The sequence below is a fragment of the Grus americana genome, chromosome 4, assembly GCF_028858705.1.
Source record: "Grus americana isolate bGruAme1 chromosome 4, bGruAme1.mat, whole genome shotgun sequence".
Lineage (NCBI taxonomy): Eukaryota > Metazoa > Chordata > Aves > Gruiformes > Gruidae > Grus > Grus americana.
In genome coordinates, this window is record NC_072855.1 from 5,593,068 (window position 1) to 5,612,320 (window position 19,253).

At 37.6% G+C, this 19,253-nt stretch overlaps 1 long non-coding RNA gene across 3 annotated transcripts in view; it reads right to left on the bottom strand.

Moving 5' to 3' along the window:
* Nucleotides 1–18,618, bottom strand: part of LOC129206393 (uncharacterized) — a 40,438-nt gene extending 21,820 nt beyond the window's left edge. For 2 of the 3 annotated variants that reach the window (XR_008577111.1, XR_008577113.1), the window contains exon 1: nucleotides 12,220–12,430. This is a non-coding gene — a long non-coding RNA (uncharacterized LOC129206393). Of the gene's footprint in view, nucleotides 1–12,219; nucleotides 12,431–18,348 lie in introns of those variants that run through there. The other variant, XR_008577112.1, reaches the window with a different exon arrangement.
* Between the last annotated feature and the right edge of the window lie 635 nt (nucleotides 18,619–19,253).

The window sequence follows — 19,253 nt, forward strand, 5'->3', positions numbered from 1 at the left end:
CAAATTAACTTCATGATGAATTTCTCACTCCCATCATTGTTCTTATAGTTTTGTTACTAAACCTGCTGCCAGTCTACAAATAAAAACATGAAACTTATTCCTTTATGTTTCACAAGCCAAATTAAAAAACAAAAGCATTTGAAGGCAGTGGTTTATTACACGTATAATTAGAACTTATTTTTTTCCCAACAAAATCTGATGATTGTTTAACTGGACACTCATTCTAGGAAAGATATCCATCCTTAGGAACACAGAAATATGGTAATATAAAGTAGTAGCTTTGTACAGAGATTTCCCAAAGCCAGTAATGAGGACTGAATATTAAATTGCCATTGAGTACAAATGGAAATTGAGTCTTGATTGTCCTCTTATACTTGAAAATACTTCCATTAGCGATCTGAGCAGACTTGAACAGACATCTTGTCTCCTGCTTTAAGAACAACATGAAGCTGGATCCCCAGCTGACATAAATCAACAAAGCTCTGACAGGTGTCTGTTGATTTATACCAGCTGAGAAGTTGGGTCTCTGCACAGATATCTATCTTACAGCTGTTGGATGATTAATATTCACATCCCTATTTAGCTTTCTACCTTTGTCTTTGGGTTTTTTTCCACATCCATCAGATGATTCCTGTAAAGGTATTTTGTACTAATTTATCCCCACCATGTGCAGTTATGAGATCATCTAAAAATGCAATGAGTGTTTCCTGAGATTGTTAGAACTGAAAAGGTTTAGAGAGGAAGACAGAAACATTTTGTTTTCTAAGCTGCTTTTTCCCAATTTGTGCACGCTATACATATTCATTTGGGAGCAGGGGAATATATTGCCTGCCAACAGAGAAGGAAAACATTTATTGCTAATAGAACCTTAATGTATCCATATTACTATACTTCTCTAATTCATATTAAAGGAACCATATTTATACTCATTACAGAGAAAATTGTCCATTGTAAGTGATGAGCTACGTGAAAAGGGATGGTGTAATTATTAGCATATTGGCATAGAAGTGCAGGAATGGGGACAGGATAGGGCTGAAGGATGGAGTTACTGAGAAATTTTGTAATAAAGAAGTGTCAGCCTGAACCTCATAACAGACTTTTGACACAGATGTGTTTCGTATCTATCCAGCTATATATGAGGCAGTTAGACATGGGCTGTGAGGTACTGACAACATCATGCTTTTGTCTTCTATTGGCTACAGAAATTAAACTTTCTTAAATCTTTTAGTCTAGTAATCTGATACGACTTTTGAAATAATAGTATGTTTTAAAAACTTCCCTTCATCCTAGACCTAATTTAATTTCTTTGTAGAGCAGTTTTGAACCATAAGATGGAGATGTGGTCCCCTTGCTGTGTATTGACTGTAAACTATTTTGTCTTAACCATGTGTGTACATCTCTGTACAGGGAGCTCTCAGCACTGGACCGAGGCACTAGAAGAGCAGACTGTGTTGTGCTGTTAAAAGTGTATGAGGAGTGCTTCTATTAGAAATTAAACTTGGGGAGGGAGGGGGGAGAAAGAAACAAAAAGAAACAAAACCAAAACAAAACAAAACAAAAAAAGAAGAAAAAAATGGAAATTAAGACAGATCCAGTGGCATTCGGAGCTGTTGTTCCTAAACAGAATAGATGGGAAAAAGTGGTGATGATATGGTGTGACATCCATAGGTCCACCCCAGCACATGGGGAAGCTGACACTTAACAGTTATAGTTCATAACTATAGTTATGAACTATAGTTCTAAACCATTATAGTTCATTTAAGTTCCCTTTGAGGACGTTCTTCAATAAAATATCTGTCATTGTGGTCCTGAGGAGAATTTGCATAGGTATCCCACTTCAAAGAAATTACATATTTACTTAAATAGAAATTAGATCAATATGAGTATTGTATGTATTTCTACCAAAGTCACATGCAAGGCACTGATTACTTTGTGGTTTAATTTTCTTCAGCCTCTCTCCTGGGAGTGATTTATAAAGTCTCATCTCAGAGAAGCAATAGTAATTCCTTTGGGCATAAATACCACACCCGTAGACCAACCTGACTGATAGCACAGTGGTAGAAATGTAATGTTTATTTATGTACATGGGAGATTCAATTTAATATTGGCTAGATATTTTTTTAATCATAATTTGTATTTGCTTGCATACTGAAATGTAGGTTATTTCAGAACATGCATAAATTCTTCCAAATAAGCTAAAGAAGAAATCTGATAGCTTTCATTGCCTATATGTTTCCTGGTGTGATTAAACTTTTTTTTAAAGTCTACCATTCCAATTTTTCTGAGATTTCACTGACTTGAAGACAAAAATAAACAAAAAGCTTGCCTAAGGTGAAACTCACCACTGTGTCCATGCTTAGGCACTCTTACAAGGCCTTTTTAACTATTTTAACTGGTTAAGGCTCCTTTCAGAATTCTTTGTGTTCGGGCATCATTTTTGTCCCTTGCTTAGGGAATTTCAGAAAACCTTGAAGCCCATTTTAACCACTACGATTTTTATTCCTGCACAACAGGTGAGGAGCAGTCCTAAGCAGATCATCACTAAAAGAAGGATAGTTAATGGAAACCTGTAACAAGCAAATTTTCTCAGCTGCTCACTCAGAATTGCAACCGAAAGGAAAGCTGCAACGAGGGGAATGTAGCTGCTCTGCTGTGAAGATAAAAAGAGCAGCATGACCAAGCATTGGGGCAACCCCTCAGCTTTCAGGCCAGAAGGATTTTAAAGGATTGATACTGTACTGGGGAACATAAGAGCTGAAACGATCCGAGGACCCCCCCCAGCAATGAGGGAATATCGAGTAAAAGCGCATTAACTGACCACAGGCTCAGGCTGTGCAAACAGAGTCTAAATTTGGCTGAAAGATGTGCAATTCCCACCAAAGAACAGAATTTAGAGGTATCGTTCCTGACAGAATAGTTAGGGGAAGAGAAAAGAAAAAAGGAGGGAAAAATATATTATTGGAAACCTCCCAATGACTCTGAAGAACAAGGGATTATTTTGAAAATTTTCAGCGTTATCATAAGTTCCAATGGTTGACTGAATACATACCATGTCAGATTGTTTCTGTGGTACTGTTCCGTACTCCTTTTTCTGCATTTATAAAAGAAAAACCTGAAGGTGTTCCTCTAGTCATCACTTGGATGTTTTTCAGCTTACCTAGGAGCCTGAAGATTCTGTAGTTCAAATGAACATGACAATCTGATTTTTAAATTTTTTTTTTTTTAAATTAAGAGCTTACCATTTATTTCAAATGACATTTTTGCTGCCTTTAGTATTCTCCTGAATTTTCAAAATCTTTTCCTGTTAGAAGGTTGCAAAGTTTGCTGGTCTCTGCAAGTTGTTAATAAGGACTACATTAAACCAATCCATCAGCCCTGGCACTCAATCACAGTAAGTGAAACAGATGTTCTACCTGCAATGTCTCCCTAGAAACAGCTTCAAAGAAATGTATTTTCTTTGACTTTTAATACTTGCGCATTTATCTGTTCTCCATAACAGCTTTTTTGCACTTCTTGATTACTGATTGGCCACAGTATATTTGGAATTAAAAGCTTTTAAATTAACTGTTAGTGACAGAGCAAACTGTCCATCTAAGATGCTGACATATTCAGAAGCAAATAGGACTTTCGATGTCTCCTGTTAGGTCACACCTATAACTTAAAAAGGCAGGACTCTTGAAAAAAAAAAAAAGGTTCCTTTTTAATAAATCAGGCTTTTTCAAATATGAAGGCATGTATACATCCTAATCAAGTATTAAAAAAAATCTTTTAAAGACCACTGATTAAATGCCCAAATACTGGTATTATAAACTAGCAACATCTTTTGGTTTTGGACATGCTTAACCATGTCTGGTTTCACCTCATTCCATGAGCCCAGCTTTGGAAAACATAGCTGTTCAGTGGTGTACTCTTGAAAGAAGTTTTTACCAGGAGAAAGACAAGGGGAAAAGACATAGAAATATCATCATTCAAGAAACAACCCCTAATGCTGGCTGTGTCCTTGGTAACTTTCAAAAAAACATGAAATAAACTTTTACAGACTCAACATGTGCTTCGTCAACACCTTCTGTCTTTAAGGGTAGTTATTGGCAAAACGGTTATGATGCTCTCTGAGGTCATTGTATTTTTTTTACTTACTTTCAGTCAAAAAATAGATTTACATAAGAAGATAATACAATTTCCTAGAGTGTAAATAGTTGTGAGTTTGATTTTCACAGAATCAAGGACTAGTTGAGGCTGGAAGGGACCACTGGAGATCAACCAATCCAACCAAAAGTCAGCTCTGCTGAAGGGAGGGTCAATGAAAGCAGGTTGCTGAGGTCCTTGTCCTGTCTTTTCTTTGGAACTGGAGAAGCCAGTTCGGGTGGGCTGTCACCGTGTGCACTATGAGTTGTTTAAAAGCTAGGCAGAGCACTCTTAAGGACAGTGTTTCTCATGAGCATTTGGAAATGTCAGTGAGTACAACTTATATCTGTCCAACTGATAGACGGTGTTACATCCAGATGATGTATTAATCGCAGGCTTTCATCATCTAATTTGGCTTCTTTGTCACTTCTGTACAGCATTGTAATGTTTATATTGGCCTAAAAACTTGATGTTACATGGTCACATGTTTTTGATCCCATTGTCAGGCAACAGAGATGACTGAAAATCTTCCAAAATACACTTTCCTAGGAAAAAAAAAATGCGCTTTCACTGAAATAGAAAAGTTTCGCTGGAAATTATTGTACTAGAACTCCCAAAAAATTCTGAGCTTGGGATTTCAACCCTTAATTTGAGATTTCTGTACCGTGTGGCAAACTATCTTCTGTAGATTTCAAAGCACTTTGTAAAACTGGTAAGTATGACTCTCCCTGTGTTACAGTTGTGAAAAGACAAAGTCAAAAACCAGATTATTTTAGTTGGGCACTCAAGTACAGGTTTCAGTTGCTGAGCAAAAATAGCTCGATTTGCAGAAAGGCTGAGCAACCTGAGGAAGACTTGTTGTAGGCAGCTTCCAGCTCCAGCTCAGGTAAAACTGATGGAGACCTTTTTGCTGCCACAGGGATAAATCTACTATGCCCACACTTTTCACATGTCCTGGAGGTCAAAGCTGGTGTAAACTAGATTAAATCAGAGGGATCCAGCTTATGTCTCCTGAAAATAAGGCCCATTCCATCTGTCTATTTAAAAACTGAAAAACGTAAACAGTTACAAACACTTTGAAGACCTGAGTGTCCTACCTTCTAACAAGCTCCAAAGCTTGTCTATGTAACAGTTATACTTTCCTCTCTCCCCTGGCCGATTTGCTTGGTTGACCTACTTTTCCACTACTTTCCCTAAAGGTAACACAAAACCTTTCTGAGTTGTTCATACAACTTTTTGATCATATTTAATAACCAGGGCCACTTTTTGAAGGCTGTGTATAACTATCCTCACTGGGAGAAATCCCAATAGCCCTTCATCGTCCAAGGGATTATTTGCATATTAGGTCAGGCAACAGATTTTGGCAGCTCTGTCTCTTTCAGTTAAATATACAGAACTTGAACAAAAAGATGGGATTGTTTTTTATGTGTTTGTGATGTTGTTTTTTCCATCATCAATAATAGTCAGTTCTGTAAACACAGGGAACTATGGACATCTGGTAAACTGCAGGGTATCTAAAATATGCTGAAAGGGCTGACAGACATGACAGAGGGCTCATGGAAGATCCAAGCACTTTTGGAGTACATCTGTTAATTTATGGTATTTGAGATAGTAGTACACACTTGTACTTCGGGAACTGAACCACGCCCATTAATTTTCAATCCCATTTTCCTGGAGGAGGGAAAAAATCAGTCAAGTTTAAAAATGTAGATGACAAGTCATCGTTGTTTCTTCGCTGCATTTCCAACGATTTTACATTTCTTAATCCAACTTTATGACTGCAGAAAAACCTAGGCTGTTATTTCTAGCACTAAGATAAAAGACTCCGCTCCCAGCTCTGCAACACAGACCTGAGCTGAGCACCAGGAATACTAAGGGACACAAAAGCAAGACTGGGCAGTCTCAGAGTGCCTTCCTGATAAACACCTACTCTCCTGTTCGTGTTTGCCCTTTCTACACAGGGCTCCTACATTTCTACCTCAAAAAATCCTGGAAATTAGGATCTTTGTCAGACCTCAGTTCTGTTGTACTTATGCTGCAAAGATAGGTAGTATGTGCACAATATGCATTTTGTCTTGCATGTACAGTTAGATAAAAAATTTCATGCCCTGCGTTAAACTTGTCTTTATTTGTTCAGAGCACTAGGCAAGCCATTCATTGGGAATGCTCTAACTGGTCTGCTGAACTTCCAAAAAACCCTCTGCAAAGCTTCATGGGTTTTTTTGTCCATCCAGACAAAAGTTATGAAAAATATCCCATGCATAGGTCTGTAGAAACCATAATGCAGAACTTGTTGGAAACAGTGCGAACCTCCGTCTGTGGAAATAAATCTCATTTCCAGTGAAGGTGATGGCACTTTGGCCACTGATTTTAGCAGAGTCAAAGACTGTGATGAAGATGACATGTATGATGTTTTCTTAATACTTTGTGGAGATGTGGAAGACATATGTTACATGTATACATATCTGCACCACACACATACATCAAGAAACCATGTAACATTCACCTGTTTTCAGGTTTTATTACAAACGCAAAACACAGACCATGTTCACTGACAGGTTTGCAGTTACCTGAATATAAGTTTCTAGAAAACCTAGGTTTTACCATATACCATATCTGAAAACAAGTCATCTGGGCTGAGTCATGCCGTGTTACTGATGGTATGAAAACTTTATCATCTAACATGAAATAAGTTAAATAGGAGGTTTTGCACATTTTGGTTAGGTTCGGTTGCATTTAAAGCATAAATAAAATATAGACATACATAGTCATATGCCAATTCAATATTTTCAAAATTATGTAACATTTTCCCCATGTTCTAATATCTATTTCCCTTCCCAGCCTTAACACCAAATATATTAAATTGCACTTCTTTAGTAACTTCTAGCATACCACTTTTCCAATATCACACTAATTAAATGGGTAAAAAATACTATTCCTATAAAAAGAGGTGACATTGGCATGTTGGTTAGAATTAATCTCAACAAATTTTAGGCATTTAAAAGTTAAATATCTAGATATTCTCTGTTCATCCTTTTGTCCATGAACAAAGATATTATTCACCACACCATCATGAACTACCCTCTGGAGGTACTTGTTCCCTTCCATTAACTGTTAGGGGAGTTTACAATGACTAGTTCGAACAAAAATATTTATCTTTTATACATGTAAGCTGGAGCAATCTTTGTGTCCCAAATTGCATTCAAGGCCCAGTTTGTCTTTTACTGATGCAACTGATCATTAATATGTAACAAATATTGATAGTGTGGTGTTACTTTTTTTTTTTTTTAAATGTATAATTGTTATGATTTTGTCCTGTCAGCTAATTTCCCTACCAAAAGACTTATGACAAGATTTAAAGTTATGAAGCAATGACTGATATGGTAGCGATGGGAAAGCAAATCAGAAAGCAAGCAAACAGCAATTTTTTTCTTTTTTTTCGGAATTGTTTCTTTTGATTTGAAGTATGTGAAGTATGTGTAGTCATTTGAAATGTGGATTCAGCACCAGGATTAAGACGCTTACAGGTGGTTTTCTACATGAGAGTGAGGTATCTAAGGACTTGGTCAATGTAGACCAAGTCAATACCGTTAATGGAGTCTAGGAAGGCATTCAGCTGATCCCAAAGCAGGCTGTACAAGGAGTTCTGGCACTTGAGGTAGGACTCTAGATTCCGGGGTTAGCTGTTCGAAATGAGAGTGAACAGTCTTGTCTGTAGCAAAACTCCTTGTTCTTTCATGGACTAAGTCCCTGTATTTCTGTACTCAGGAGATATTAGAAATCCTTTCTTGGAGAGGTGTTGGGAGCACAAGCACCTGTGAAGTGGTAAGAAAGACAGGACTATAACAGGTCTGATATTCTCCTCTGACAGTAGCAGAAGGTATTTCCGTGTCATCAGTAAGTCACTAGAAAGTTTTGTGGCTAATGAGTGGAATCATTTCAAGTAATTGATGACTCTCTAAAATAAGAACCAGAAGCCTGCAGAGATATACCAGATGATAGAAAATCTGCCAACACTTCTATGGCTAATCCAGAAAACGGCTCATCTTAGCTTAAATAAGTGTTAAAATAAGTTGTTAATACTTCTGCATGTTGTACACAGGGAGCCTTTGACTAAGTAAAACTTACATGCCTAAATGTTATATAGTTGAGGTACGGTGAAATGGATCTCAACCATAGGCTTTATCAGTCAAGTGACCAAGGATGAGCCAGGACTTTAGTGTTTAAACCTCAGGTGAAATGTTCAATTTAATCATTATGGGACATAGAGAAGTCATAATTTTTTTCATTAATTGCATTATTGTTCACTCCTCAATGAACTTGAGATGTCTTATTTGTTGAAGGTGTTTATTACTGTCCAGTTTATGTTATCTGCTCATCATTGCTATACTGAAAGGTCTGAAACCAAAAAGAATTGACATAACCTGAAACCTAATGTCATTCAACAATGAATCTTGACAAAAGCGAAAAAATTGGAATCCAAAGTGCCATGAAAAAACCCAAAATTTGCCCCCCAGAATATTCCAAACCACTTTTACCAACACAGGAAATGTAGCCTAAAAAGAAACTAAAGGAGACTGAGGAAAGTCCATCTTTAGAACAGATTTTGATGAGTGCAGTGCTGTCATCCATACAAATAAAAATTAAATTTGTTAAATATATTGCACATAATTTGTATCTAGAGAAATTATTATCTGAAGTACAGTGCCATTTCTTGGAGATAACTTAAAGAATGAGTTTTGCCTGAAACAGAGAGAGAAGGTTTTTCTTACATGAGGTAAAACACAGTAAAGAATGCTGGAAGTCAGAGCTTTTACTAGTTTTTGATTGCATGTGACAAATGGAATATAGCTATTGTATTTTAAAAGGAATCGGCTATTCCACTAGCTCATTGACTTTCAGGTTTAACAGCAGAGGACAATTCATAGCATAAAAGCATTATCTTCATTTGCATTACAAGTTAATAACAGAGGAAGTTCTTGCCAGCCAGCTCCTTGAAACGCACTGAATAAAGCATAGAATTGATTTAGTATACCCAGAAAAGTTAAGTGGACATCTTGCAATGCCTGAATTAATTGCAGGATGTATTTTTGTTTATTACTTCCGAGGGAAATTTCAGTGGCTCTCATTAAATGCATGGATGGATGGATGGATGGGTGGGTGAATGATTGATGGTACGGCAATCAAATATAGCCAATTAGTTTTCCATTTCTTCTAGACATATTGCTCTTTTAAGAATCAGAAATAAAGTAATAACAATCAAACTTAGTAAAACCATCCTTATTTGCTTTTTTAGGGTGAAATTCAGCCCTGTGAATATGCATAGAAAACACCCTTCCACGTTTCTCCTTCCTCCTCACAAAGAAAACACTTGTATTCATTAACAAGTTTTTGACATTTACAATCAGGACAGATTTTGAAAAGTGTTTACTTTTAGAACTGCAAAATAAGTAATCACATTTTCCAAAGAGCTTGTTCATATTGGTCATTTATAATAAATGCCACCCTCTTCTGAAAAACTAGCCCAGCTGCCCACTCATGCTTAAGAGGAGCTTCCTGGAATCAACAATAGGAGGAAATAGAAGAATAATTTCATTATCCTGCTTCAAACCCTTCCTTAAAATTAGTGATGTAAAAATGAATAGATAAAAATAGTGGATAAATATATCTGTTCAATAACCAGAAAAAGGCTAACTCTGCGTACTTTGTGTCCCACTGAGGTTCAGCAGTGACAAGTGGAAGCACGTCATACAGAGCACACCAGCAGTAAGTCAGGGCTGTTCACTTGTATTCACCACTGAGTACAGCACTGCTTGAAAAGTTGCTTTGCCACCTGGTCAGACAGAACAAGAACAGATCTAGAAAGGGGAGGCAATTGCTGGCTTGGGACTATATCCTCATCTGCTTAGTATCTATTGTCTCACAGTCTCTTGTTTCCCACTCTATCTATACCCAGCCTTTACCTAATACCTGAGGGGTTATTTGCACACAACGAAGACCACTTTTGGCCCTGTCTTTGCACCATGGTGAGTCAGAGGAGTCGTGATCCATTAATCCATTCTATTCAGCCCAGTTACAGCCTCCATAAATCTGCTACTGATCACATTTTGCTTTCTGGATCTTCTTCATGTGCCCAGATTAGAATTTAGTTGGACATTTGGCAACTGGTAGCTGCTGAAACTGCCATTTGAAACTTCAGCTTGCCTTTGTGGTTGTTGGTGTTTTGGTTTGGTTTTTTTTTCTTCTTTAATTTAACCTCACACCTATTTCTATTTTTTAAAGTTTGCTTTAGATTTGTGTTCACCTTCTCAACAAAGGTAAGCCTCCTCCTGAGTTCAGACACACTTCTTTTGAAAAAAAGCTTTCCTTCCTCCCAGCAATTCCCCTCTTTTGCCTTATAATCACCTGCTATCATGCTTCTCTAAGGATATAGCAGTGTATACATTCCTAGAAAGTGTCTTCGGTCTGCTTGAACTTCTCACATTTGTGGCCTTTAAAAACCAGCAGATATTCTATATTTCTATCTCAGAGCCGGTAGTCTTGATTTACATTAATTTAACTTTTTTTCTTTTTCTTTTATATTCTCCAAGTCAAATCCTGCAATTGGTCACGTGATTTTCTTTAATTCACCTTAAGTATAGCCATGTGAGACATCATAAATATGGTTGCTTTGACCCCACCACCCCTAAATTATACATACACTGTTTTGTCCACATTTCAAATAGAGATTTCCAGAGCATAGCACATATGTGCAGAATCAGCTCAAGCTGTGGTCTTGTTTTAGTACAGCATTGAAAACAGCAAATAAATCTACTTTATCATACTGGAGAAAAGCTGATGCAACAGAAGGATTAGTAGCATGAGAAACATCTTATTTTCACAGAAGCTAGACCTAGTAAGCTGCAACCCCTACACACCAAGCTGCTTAATCAATTATGCATTGACTTCACCAGTCAAAATATTTATTTTGAATGTCATTTATGTATAAATGGATTCATTTTATTTGATCCCTTTCTGAACTGATCCTGAATGTCTTTAAAGAAATGGATTGTTTCTAAATATTCATTTAATAATTGGGATGATTGACTGGCATAGAGTTTTTTAATCTGTTGCATTGGGAGGTTTTACATGTTTTATTTTGCTGTTCATTGATGTCTTTTCAGTCTGTTGTCACTCATTTTTGCTGGCCAACAAACCAATGGAAACTTTTTGGTTGGCAGTTTAGACATTCTCATGGAAATCCTTTTGGAGAATAGTCATCTTAAACAAATACTTAGTCAAACGATGCTGGTGGAGAAAAATCTGTGAAACATTTAGGATGGATGAACACAAGTCATGACTTTCTGAATATTTCAATAACTGCCATGCCCAGACTAATTACCATGAAACAAGCTCAGCATCAGATTTGTACCAATTGCCAAGCAACATGTGTTTTCCAGTTCAATTGTCTGCGTTTGGATGGAAACACAGTGATAACAAGGCACTATAGTTCCTTCCCTGTCATATAACAGGAGAGGAGGAGGAGTACAGCCCTGTGGTCCTGTCTGGTAAATCTGTGACTACTGTTGCTGAGACATAACAAAACCCAAGTTTTAACTGCATCTGCTTGGGACAGCTAAGTTTGAGCTCTAGTGCCAGGAATTAATTGGAGCCTAACCAGAAGGGCATCCAGCTTCTGTCTTGATATAAGTACAGCCACATGAAGGTATATTTGTGTGCCAGCTACTCCCACGTGCAATGTGAGCAGGTTACCGAAACTGAAATCTATGCCAGCTATGTCAGCATAAACATAGAACACGTTTGACACACGGTGGTGGTAGTTTGTCTGACCACGCCAGAAGTCCTGTAAGCTGTCATGACTGTATGTGTTATTATGTATCCAGATAAAATACAACCAACTTCCTTTTAAAATATAGCCCAAGCCTTATTTTAATTAAAAGGTAATAAAGTTCCTTTTAGATTAAAAAGGCAGCCAGTCTTCTGTGAAATACGAAAACTGTTGGGGAAAAAATGTAGACTGTATGTAAAAGAGTTGCACTTGGTAAGTTGAAGCTAGAGAGAAATCAGCTTTAAAATAAGAATCTTGAGACTCACCCACATTCTCCATCTCAGGCGTTGTCTTTTGTACTAAGTCTGCTCTATCAAATGCCAGCAGTGGTCTTCACTTTCCCGTTAACAGATAATTTTCTTGACAGCAGAAAGGAGCAATATGATCTTTACTTCAGAAATGCCAGTCTTGAAAACTAAGAGATCCCTTGTTCCACAGAGGAGCTGTAGAACTCATGCTCTTTATACTGTCAGTGAAGGCAGGTAGTTGTAGAGAATGACTCTGATTTGAGATGGGCTGAATCACACCCTGGTTCTGCCTGCTTTTCTCTGTTGTCCATATGGTGAGTCTAAAGCAGAGAGTTTAGGCATGCGACTCTCCAAAATTAGGTAAATACAAATAGGAGAAAGCTGGTTTTTGCAAAAGCGAACAAAGAAAAACAACCACGACAAAGCAACAATGCTAAATTCCGGGCTTGTTTCGGAAAGACAAAAACCACCCAACACGTTTCCTTTATAACCAGATAGAAAGGAGCCTTTTTTGTCTTTTTTTCAACTCAGTTCTAATTCTGACAAAAACAACGTTAGTGTGTGAAAAGACTGAAGTAGATATTGATTTGATCTACTAAGGTTTGTTTTCGAAAAACATCCTCCAGTGATCAATGACTATGCCTTCTGGAAGTGCAGTGTCAATTCTGACCTTGAATCATGGATCAGTCTTGATTTTTATCAGGAAATAAAGAAAAGAATGAATTCATGATTTAGCTGGTAGCAATTTTCTCATTGACAAGTGAATATAACACAATGCAAACACAGGGGCTGGTAGTTGCAGTAATTCATCATTTTATATTTGGAAAATAACAGAAGAGAAGGAAAAGCGGGCTCAGACTGTAGAAATGTCAAATATCTCCAACATAACACCTAAGCAACCTGTATATCCAGACTCTCCATTTCTTTACTGCCTCTACACATCTGAGGAACAAGACTTCCTCTCACCGCCTCTACCCCTTTGACTGTTTAGCTCCAACTCATGTCCTTTTTCTCAGCTATCGATTTTCTGACCCTATTATTCACACTGGGATACCACATGGGAATGGACCATGGTCTATGTGCTGCATAAAACCATAATAAATACAGTCCACAGTTCAGAATTATATATTTAGTATAGAGTCAGCAAGCATCTTCAAAACCATGCCTCACATATTCCCTGTCCCTCCTTCAGTTTATTTTTACCACCGACAATGGGAGCTACAGTGTGATCGTTTCAGCTAGGCTGCTGAGACCGCATCTGAGCTATATTATTACATGACAATAATTATTACATGGCTGTCATCTAGATGTGCTTGCTTTTTTCCCTCTGTTGAGCAAGATTTTCATAATGTCTGCAGCCTATTTAATATACTAGTGATGAAGCAAGTATTTCTGCTGAAATAATCACCCAACCATAGAAGCATCTGTGTGAAAAATTCATGTGCCTACGCATGACAACCTCTAATATGAATCCATATCCCTCTAATGTTGGAACCAGGTGCATTGCTAACAAGCTGCAGGTGGAGACATGAAGAAATTAATTGCAAGGCCCTTGATAATTGTTCAGAATTCATCTTAGATACACTGGTGAATCTGTCATGTTTTGGTAATTTACCTTTTGTTGGATTCAGTGCTTGCAATAAAGAGTGTCGCCTCTTATCTCACCCCAAGGCAGTCCCTAGTCTTTGCACATAACGAGCGCAAAAGCTATCCATGAAGAGAAGGAAGATGAAACCTCACAAAGGAAAATATAGAACAGGCCATGAGGTTAGGAGGTAAATGCTGTGGGAAGAAAAAGGCAATCACAGAGTTGTGATAGGGAGAGAAGAAGCAGAAATCTAATTTTGGCAGGATGAAGATCTGCCTGGAGTTATATGGTTTGAATCAGTGGGACACTTGCATCACACTAGAGATCTCACCCTGTGGAAAGACAGTGCCACTAAGTTTAGGAAGGGAAGTAAGTGAACAAGGATTCAAGCTCCACGACACTGTAAACCTGAATAGCTTTGCTGATAACCTTAAAACCAATTCCAGCTCTGAAATATTTGTTTTATTTTCATACCCCAGCAAAACATTGCTGGTTTACCTCCTGTGGGATAGATGAGAGGTGTATTACCAGATTCAACCAGTGAAATAGCTGCAGATCTTACATATTTCCCCTTTTGGTCCCACCTTGACTGTTGTATGCTTGATTGCTCCTCAGCAGGGAAGTCTGATGATCCTGTTTCCTTGAAGAACATTAATGCATGGAGTGCCACAGAGTACACCTACCCTGCAGAGTACACTGCTGTGTAAAGGCACTCCCGCTGGTTTTAAACTAGGCAGCGTGTATGCCACTGCTTAGTGTTCAGCCTGGCACACAGCATGGTCTGAGACGGTAAATCTTCCTCCACTGAGCTACGTGTTCAAGCACAGGAATCAGGAGCAGCCAAGGAGCATCATCTCCCTAAATGTTGCCTCTAACTGATTTGAATTTGTGTGTCCCCTTTCCTGAAGCATCCCAGAGCCTCCACCTGTATGCTTAGGTGTCTCTGCTTGCCAGATGCATATTTGGGATCCAGCTCCTGTGACAGCACAAGTTTTCTGCACATCCCACAGTCTCTGGGATGCTCTTCTCTCCATTTGCTTGAGATTGGTTGGGATTTGTCTGCTAGAAGAAATGGGATTCATCTCAGCAAATTTGTGTGCCTAAAAGCTAGCATCTCATTTTAGTTATTGCCTGGGTTCCCTCTGCATTTAATAGAGAGCTATTCAGGACATGGTTAAGCTCACCTATCTTGGACATTATTTTGGGGATGTGATAAGTCAATCTCTGCAGATTTTTGTCTCAGTTAACTAGCACTTGATTACTGGCATAGTCTGAACACTCAGCCTGTAGATGGCAAAAGTTAGGCGGGCTATTTCATATCTATGTGACAAAATATTCCCGTTGTTCATCTCCGTGAAACCATGCTCAAGTCAATGGAGCTGAGAAGTTCAAAGGAGAACAGTAGCTCAGAGTAATCTCTCTGCTAAGGGGTTTCTCTCTTGTCACCTTCTCCTGCCAACAAGCTTTGACTGTATTGCACGTTTCAGAAAACAAAAAACAAACACAAAAGAAAGACTTCAACATAATTTAACTGGACATAGGTAGACAATCACAGATGTAACCCTAAGTATAATCAGCTTTTTCCCCTGCTTGATGTGCAGAAAGAGGAAGTCTTCTTGTCCAGTCCAAATGATGTGTGCAAATTGCTGCGCTGAACTAATTCACAATGGCAGACCTCAGGACCTGTGTGGAAAATTTGCTTGTTGTCTGAGAAACCTTTATATCCAGTATTTTTCTGTAATTTGCCCTTAAAAGTAATGTCCAGTATGTGATTTTTGTGAGTTGTTGTTTTTGGTTTTTTTTCCTCTATGATCATTTCTGGTGGTTGCAGGACCAATTGGAAAAGTATTTCATCTGAAAAGGCATGATTGCAAAAACAGTTGCAGTTCTTCTAAGACAATATTCCATAAAGTTCTTTGTAAAATGGATTTCAAACACTGGCAGAGAAGAAAGTAACTGTTTTCTTTACTATTTATATATTAAATTTTACTATTTGATGACCATGTGAAGTCTTTGGGGGTTATTGTAATAAAAGTGTTTTATTTCTCCTTATATATTTTGCTACAGTTAGTATTGGATTCAGTTTATGAACTGATGATACCTGCTTAAGATATCATTTTGAGAGAATGCATATAGAGCATAAATATTCTTTTGCAAATAAAATATTTTTTAAATTTCAAATGATAATAATAAATATTGTATTTTTATCTTTATAGACCTCACTGACAACTGACTCTTTGAGCTAAGTATGCCTGTACGCATTAAGCATGTTTTGCAATCAGTGGGCATTAAGTATGTTATCCAGGGTTTGAAACTATGAAGGCATATATAGACATCATAAACCTAAAAATTGAAAATTTAATCTCTAAAGTAGCTTTACTTTCTGGTAGGCTGGTTTCCATAGCAACTTGAAGTTGTACTATCATTTGATCAGCTCTTGATAGGAAAGCAAAAAAAATATTTTGGTCCAGAAAAGAAAAAAATAAATGTTTTTAACATCTTCAGTAAAACATACCATGGTATCTTTGGTAACATCACCATCAAAACCAGATAGCATGCATGTATACTGAAAAGTCAGTTATGCTCTTGAAGTTTTGAAATATGTAAGAGGGAAGAGAAGGTGGGGTAAGAACTAGAAAAAACATCTTTTATAAAAAACTAATGCTGAATTAAGGTGTCAGGGCCAACTGCCAGAGGGACAGATGCAGCTGCGTCCTAAGGTGCTGCAAGAGACACCATGAGATAAGAGTGGGAGGAATGTTACAGAAAATCAGACATTCATTGTTCAAGAAGCAGCTTCCATTTCCAGTTTTCAGCTGAAATTGTTCCTTTTTTGAACTGAGAGATTTTGGGTCAGGTCTATTGAAAATGAAGCTGTATATTTACACATCTCAGTTTCCTATATACTAAGGGAATGAAGTTCTTTTATATGTAAATTTAATTTCAAGAAAGGCATGAAACCCAATGAATATAGAGTTAAAATACATTAGAAAAATTCTCTTTTCTCTGCTTAGTGCTTATTCATTTTTGACCAGATCTTGAGAGTCAGATTAATTTCATACAAACTACTATGTCAGAAAAACCTTTCCCTTGGGAAGCCCTCCTCTGAGCGAGGTCCTGTAAATATTCCCTGAAAGTGCAACTATTTGATAATGTACAAACTGTGCAGGGAAAAGGACATTTTAAATTCAGAAAGCAGTTTCCACAGCAATTAGGTAATTGTGCAGAACATTTTGTTACCAGGTTTCTAGTGTTCCATCCTACATCACTTGAAGCACGCCAGTCCCAGAACTTGCTGGGATATTTCAACCAGGACAACCTGGACAGACAGTGCAAAATCTTGATCTTCAAAACACAACAGGCGATGAAGTTGATTTTATGGCATCACAAATTATCATTACACTTGCTCATAACTTCCTCTATATTTTTCAGCCCTCTGTCAATGAAGGAAAATTCCTGGCAAATCACTATTGCGCTTCCCCGCTCGCTCTCTCTCTTTTTCTCCATCTCTTTTTCTTCTAAACGCTGACAAGGCCCAATTCATGAAATAGATAATTGTTGAAGCTTTGCTAAATGCATGGCAGTTGTAATGGTTATTTACAACATTTTACTTTTGAATTCAGACGAGCAGTTCTAGAGCTGATCTCTGATTTTTTACATTCATCATGAACTGCTGTTTCCTAAGTATTCACTTGTGATGTGATCTACATACCCACTGATTTTCTATAAATGCGAACTTCTGTGAGTGTCATTGGAATCCTTTCTCTAAACCTGAAAATAGACAAATCACACTTTCAAAGAGTGATTGGGAATTTAAAATCAACAGCAACCATCAAAAATGATCAATTTTCCCCTTCTCAGAGAAGAATATCAGCAAAAATACTAAATTTGGATTGGTTGTACCTTTACAGACAGCACTGAGGAAGGGGTTCTTGTCCTCTTATAGAGCAAGATTCAGACGTTCACACCTTAATTTCCTTCCAAGACAGACCAGTTAAGTGTCTACCTTTTCTTCAGAATATAAGTTGTGTACACATATGCCTGGTTCATTTCAGTTGCAAGAAAATCTGAAAATACTTATTACCTCTTACAGACCACAGAGCTAGACAAAGCTGTGTGTAGGGTTTCTCTGTTTACTTTCTTGTTTCCACTCCTGAGACACCAGTACAAGAATTCATTCTCTGAATGTAGAATTAGCAATTCTGCCCAGCTAGTTTGTGGTCTATTCAAGTAGAAATAAAGCCTAATTCAGCAGAATCCATAGAATATCTATTCTGCATTTCACAAAACACTGTATCCCAGGATGATATAGGGCCCAATGCAATGTCCTGCCAAACTAATAGAACATCTTCCATTGACTGACCTTTGGATCAAGCCCATGGGGAAAATATGGCTGTAAACCAAATTTATTTCCTCCTTTCCCTTCCCCATCTCCTCCCCACCCTGCTATGCAAGACTAGTGCATTATTCACTTGGCACTGAAAGCATTAACCCTGGGCATGAAAGGAATAAGACAAGACCATGCTGTATAAAAATCCAGCTAATTTTAGTATACTTACAGTACATCTTTCACGGCAATTCTTTCTTCCTTTAGATCTGGCAAAAGACAGACCCGTGTAGCCAAAGCACCTTCTCTTGCTCTCCCCTTTCCCTCAGCTCCTGTCAAACAGCATCTTGAAACTCAGCTAATGCACCAAAAGAAGCTCTTTAAAGTATTAACTCTTACCCTGGCCATTTCTTATCAGAGCTGAAAAGGGTGTTAATCAAAGTGCTATGAAATATAATTTTACAGTCACCAAGCAGGTCTCTTAATCAGTGTTTAAGTAATAAAAGACACCAGCATCACCACGCAGCCATGAATCCTCTGTGTGCGCTGAGTAAACAAATCTGATAACGATCATATCGTCTTCAACATTCTTGGGAGATAATGTGTCACTCAGACTTTAATAAATGGGTTAAAGCAATACTTTTTGTCAGTTGACAGGACCTGAAGCCATTAAGAATAAATTACTTTTTTAATTAAAGATTTTTTACTACCTAATGAATGAATTTAAAATGTAAACTGCTGATTGAAAAAGGAAAATGGACTTCAGCCAAAAAAGTGAAGAATTCCAGCATATAAGGAAAAAATTAATGAGAGCCAGCCTTACATGGCATTGACTTTCTACACTTTGAACAGGTAGTTAGCATGTTTAAAGAGAATGGTACATTAACATAATCTGAATTATCATTATTAAAATGCTGCTCCAGGTATAATTAGTATTTTATTATCATTAATGTTATGACTTAATTTCCATCCTGGACAGATTTCATCTAGTGTCACTTCTCTCTTGTCTCCATGAACTGGAAGTTCTGTGGCAACTAACAATTAAAGTCTTCACAGTTGTCTGACAAATTAATTGATCTTAAAGACAGAGGAAGCTCTCCCAGAAACTTCTCCCCCGATCCCATGCCTTTTGGCTGC